Raw genomic sequence first — 6,106 nt, forward strand, 5'->3', positions numbered from 1 at the left:
TGCTGGCCACCTTAGAAGTCTCCAGTGCTTTCTCTCAAACCATTTTCTAGTGCTTTTTGAAGTGTGTTTTGGGTCATTGTCCTGCTGGAAGACCCATGACCTCTGAGGGAGACCCAGCTTTCTCACACTGGGCCCTACATTATGCTGCAAAATTTGTTGGTAGTCTTCTGACTTCATATGCCATGCACACGGTCAAGCAGTCCAGTGCTAGAGCCAGCAAAGCAACCCCAAAACATCAGGGAACCTCCGCCATGTTTGACTGTAGGGACCGTGTTTTTTTCTTTGAATGCCTCTTTTTTTTCTCCTGTAAACTCTATATTGATGCCTTTGCCCAAAAAGCTCTACTTTTGTCTCATCTGACCAGAGAACATTCTTCCAAAATGTTTTAGGCTTTTTCAGGTAAGTTTTGGCAAACTCCAGCCTGGCTTTTTTATGTCTTGGGGTAAGAAGTGGGGTCTTCCTGGGTCTCCTACCATACAGTCCCTTTTCATTCAGGCGCCGACGGATAGTACGGGTTGACACTGCTGTACCCTCGGACTGCAGGGCAGCTTGAACTTGTTTGGATGTTAGTCGACGTTCTTTATCGAACATCCGCACAATCTTGCGTTGAAATCTCTTGTCAATTTTTCTTTTCCGTCCCCATCTAGGGAGGTTAGCCACAGTGCCATGGGCTTTAAACTTCTTGATGACACTGCGCATGGTAGACACAGGAACATTCAGGTCTATGGAGATGGACTTGTAGCCTTGAGATTGCTCATGTTTCCTCACAATTTGGTTTCTAAAGTCCTCAGCCAGTTCTTTGGTCTTCTTTCTTTTCTCCATGCTCAATGTGGTACACACAAGGACACAGGACAGAGGTTGAGTCAACTTTAATCCATGTCAACTGGCTGCAAGTGTGATTTAGTTATTGCCAACACCTGTTAGGTGCCACAGATAAGTTACAGGTGCTGTTAATTACACAAATTAGAGAAGCATCACATGATTTTTCGAACAGTGCCAATACTTTTGTCCACCTTCTATTTTATGTTTGGTGTGGAATTATATCCAATTTTGCTTTAGGACAATTCTTTTTGTGTTTTTTTCATTTAAGACAAATTAAATGAAGATAATAATACCAAAGAATTTGTGTTTGCAATCATTTTCAGGAAGAAACCGTATTATCTGACAGAATTGCAGGGGTGTCAATACTTTTGGCCACAACTGTATAAATTGTTAATTGATTTGGATCTGGAGACACTCCTACCTTTTTGCAGGGCATGGGAGATTAAACTTCAACAAATATATAGCCGAGAGCAATGGATCAAATGCTTCCATCTCTCTTATAAATCTGTAATTTCTGTAATTTCTACTAAATCTCAAGAAACAAGATGCAAAATAGTTTCTAGGTGGTATCAAGTCCCTTCTGCCCTGCATAATTGTTTTCCAAAGGTCTCTGATTGAAGCTGGGGCTGTGGGACCAATGTCACATATATGGTGGTCCTGCCCAGTTTAAAGTGCTTTCTGGGGGGTTATCATGGTCACTCGAGATGACTGGTAACAATTCCTAAAAATCCAGAATCAGTTCTTTTATACATGTTCCCCATGTCCAAATGTGTTTATAAAAAAAATCCCTGCTAAGGCACCTACTTCAAGCTGCCGAAACATTAACTCCCATTCATTGAAGGCCAGTAGATCCCCTTCTATAGAATAGGGGATAGCAGTTTTGCACTGTATGGAAACCCCCATATGCCCAAATCCAAGCTGAAATCAATGTAGTTGCTGCCAAATGGTTTCAGTGGAAATCCTTTCTCTCTTCTCCAACTTATCAATGTATTTTGAGATGACTCATGAATCTCCCTTTTCCTTCGCTTTAACCACAAATAAAACATTTAAAACTTTTGGTTGGTTTCTCTCCTACAATGTGTTGCAGGTTGTCTATTGGTCGCCTTGGTCTATTTTGGCTGCTCTTCTTTCTCCATCTATCAACTCACACATAGACTTATATATAGTTTCAAATGAACAAGTTATGTTTTTGACACCCTCTTCTTTATCCTAGTTTCAGATTCATTAACCGATTCCCAACCTCTCACAGTACAAAAATGGCACTTGCTGGGCTCTGTGCAGCGCTGATGTTAATGAGTGGTCGGTCTTCTCGCAGCGCTCAGGCCTGCAAGCGCTGCAATTCCTGTGCAGAACGGTAGCTCTGACAGGTAAGATCATTGGGACCTGATAAGATTAGATCCCAATGATGTTAACCCTTTGTTATCTTCTAGATGCCGCGATCGTGGCATTTAGGCTAGTTTCACATTAGCGTTTACGGCCGCAGCGTCGGGCTGCGCACGGCCGCCGCTAAACCCCGCCCCTGCCACGCCTCCGCCGGTAGCTGTGCCTAATGCCGCTGCATGCGTCCTGCGTCCCCTATCTTTAGCACTGGGAACGCAGGCCGTGCGCAGGTAAGCGTTTGGCGGCGCATGCGTACTTTTGACGCTGTGCCGAGCGCACCAAATTGCAACCTGTTGCGTTTGACGCTGGTCGGCGCAGCGTCAAAAGGATGCATGCGCCGCCAAACGCATACTTGCGCACGGCCTGCGTCCCCAGTACTAAAGATAGGGGATGCAGGACGCATGCAGCGTCATGTGTCCGTAGGCGGAGCTACCGGCGGAGGCTCGGCAGGGGGCGGGGCTTAGCGGCGGCCGTGCGCAGCCCGACGCTGCGGCCGTAAACGCTAATGTGAAACTAGCCTTAGAAGATAGCAGAGGGAGACCACTGCTATACTAAACCTCTCTGACGCACCCCGTGATGAGATTTGACCACATCGTGGGGGGATGCAGCGTTGTCATGGCAGAAGGAGGTCACATGATGACCTCCGGGTCTGCCAGCTGCAGTGGCTTGTTACTACTCAGCCAGAGTCTAACAAGCGATCTGACAGTGTAACACTGACAGATCTCATAAAAATGCAATCATGTGTATTACATTATATGAGATCAGTGATCAGAGAAATAAAAATTGAAATTCCATACAGAGACTAAGTAAGAATCAAAGTAAAAAAAAGTTTTAAAACTATTAAAAAAAACAAAATAAATAATAAAAAAAAAAACATTAAACCAATAAATACGTATACTGTATGTAAAAACAAAAAAGTGCACATATTCATTTGAAAGTTCATTTTCCCACGCTGCAGAGTTTATCGCAGGTCAGGCTATGAGGCTGCGCTGATGTCACTGATGCTACCGACGGCAGCTTCTCATTCATTCATCAGTGGTTTACAGCCGGGGCAGTCACATTAGCACCACTCCCGGTTGTAAACTATATATCCCCCAGATATGGATTATGGCGTGGGACTGAACGCCGGACAGGTATGGTATATTGTTTTTTTATTTTTTCTTTATTACAGAGATCGAGGGCTTCGTTTGGATTAGCAGAACAATAAAGATGGCAAAACTGTGTGGTGTTTCATTTCATTAAAAGACTTTTTTTCTGGTTGTGTATTTATTTAGCCCTTTACATACTATAGGATTAGTAATACAGAGCCCATAAAATGCCAGAAGAGCAGAATCCCCCCTCAAGTGACCCCATTTTGCAAATTACACTCCTTTGGGAATTTATCTACAGGTGTAGTGAATGGAAGCAGCCAGCGCATGCTCAGTAACTAGCGCTGATCACTGAGTGCGCTCTGCTTCCATTCATTCCCCAGTAGTTTAGTCGGAGCGGCTGTATTAGCAGCGCTCCACCTGTAAACTGATTAACCCCTAGAGAAGGATTATGCCATGGGACGTGACTGAGCAACGGACAGGTAATGTATATGGTTGATGGTTTATTTGATACTTCTTTACAGGAGAACGATGGCGTTGTTTTGGATTTAGGAGTATAATAAAGCTTTAAACAATGTTTGTAGTGTATTCTTTCATTAAAAGACAGTTCTTATCGTGTGTTTATTTAATCCTTGAATAACTCTAGGATTAGTAATGGATTGACGTTATTGACACCTTTCCATTACTAATCCGGGCTTAATGTCACCCTACAATAGAAAGGTGGCGTTAACCCCACTTGCCACTGTTACAGGGCATTGGGAAGAAGTGGACAAAGCTTCAGAATAGGCGCATCTCTTAGATGTGCCTTTTCTGGGCAGCTGGGGCTGCTGTTTTTAGGCTGGGGGGGCAAGATCAATGGCCCCATACCAGCCTGAGAATATATCAGCCCTCAGCTGTCAGCTTTAGTCAGGTTGGTTGTCAAAAATAGGGGGGACCCCACACCTTTTTTTAAAAAATTATTTAAATTAAAAAAACGGCGTGGGGACCCCTCTATTCTTGAGAACCAACCTTGCTGAAGCTGAGAGTTGAGGGCTGTAGCCCCCAGCTTTAATCTTCGTCTGGTTGGTTCACAAACAGAGGGGGACCCCACGTCGGGTTTTCATTCATTCTTCTCTCCTCGCTGTTGCTGGCAGAGCAGGAGAGAATGACAGCCGCTTTCAGCACCAGTCGCCGGGGAACAGCACTTACAGTAGCGCTTCTTCCCCGGCAGCCATCCGTGAGCAGAGGACAATGTGAACTCTTCTCCATGTGCACGTGTTGTCCTTTTGCGGACCATGCACTCCCACAAACACGGACATGTCTCCGTGTTTTTCATACGGACCGTGTGTCTGTGAAAACACGCTGACCTGTGCAGAGACACATTCATTTTAATGTGTCTACGTGTGTCAGTGTCTCCGGTACGTGAGGAAACTGTCACTACACGAACCGGAGCTACTGACGTGTGAATCCGGCCTTAGATGAATTCCTTGAGAGATGTTTACAAATTCTGCTGTTTTGGCATGTCAGGGACTCTTCGAATGTGACATGGTATTCACACCCTATTGCAGCCACAACAGCGCTCATTCCCTTTACAGCCCTACCATATGTTCAAGCAGTCGTTTTTCAACAAATATGGGGTACCTGCGTACTTGTGCAATTTTTCCAAACAAATTTTGGTATCCCTTTTCTCCGGTTACCTATGTGAAAATAGAAAAAATGGGGCTGAAACATTTTTGTTGGGAAAATGTGTTTTTTAATTTTCACATTATAAAATTCTGTGAAACCCCAGAGGGTTCAAAGTGCTCACCACACATCTATATAAAGTTCTTGAGGGGTCTAGTTTCCAAAATGGAATCATTTGTGGGGGGAGTTCTGTTGTTTATACACCTCAGGGGCTATCCAAACGCGACATGGCATCGACTATTGATTCAAGCCAATTTTGTATTCCAAAAGATAAATGGCGCTCCTTCCCTTGCCAAGCCCTGCAGTGTGCCCAAACAGTAATTTTCCTCCCTATATGTAGTATTGGCGTACTCAGGAGAAATTGCACAGCAAATTTTATCGTGAATTTTCTTCTGTTACACTTGTGAAATGAAAAATTTGGCACTAAAGTAACATTTTTGTGTGAAAAAGTTACGTTGTTTCCTTCCACATTCCATTAACTCTTGTGACGCACCTGAAGGCTTAATAAACTTCTTGAATGTGGTTTTGAGCACCTTGAGGGATGCATTTTTTAGAATGGTGTCACTTTTGGGTATTTTCTGTCATATGGGCCCATCAAAGTCACTTCAAATGAGATGGGGTCTCTAAAAAATGGTTTTGTATATTTTATGGAAAAATTAGAAATTGATCAACTTTTAACCCTTTTAACTTCGTAACAAAAAAAAAGTTTCAAAAATTGTTTTGACGTAAAGTAGACATGTGGAAAATGTTATTTATGAACTATTTTCTGACATAACTCTTGTTTAAGGGCATAAAGATTAGAAGTTTAAAAATTGTGACATCTTCAAAAGCTTTGCCAAATTTCTGATATTTTCAGAAATAAACACAAGTCACATTGAACAAATCTTACCACTGTCATGAAGTACAATAATTCACGAAAAAAACTCAGAATCATTGGGATACGTTGAAGCGTTCCAGAGTTGTAACCACATAAAGTGACACTGGTCAGAACTGTAAAAATTGTCCTAGTCACGAAGGCGAAAACAGGGTCTGGCGTTAAAGCGTTATATACGGTAACCCTTTTTATGGTTTTGCATTTTCTTTTCTGTTTTTGTTTTGTTTGTAAAGAAGAATCATGAACAAAGCCAATATAACTTAGAAAAAAAAAAAAATAT

The sequence above is a fragment of the Dendrobates tinctorius genome, unplaced genomic scaffold, assembly GCF_039654945.1.
Source record: "Dendrobates tinctorius isolate UK_male_01 unplaced genomic scaffold, ASM3965494v1 ptg000219l, whole genome shotgun sequence".
Taxonomy (NCBI): Eukaryota; Metazoa; Chordata; class Amphibia; order Anura; family Dendrobatidae; genus Dendrobates; species Dendrobates tinctorius.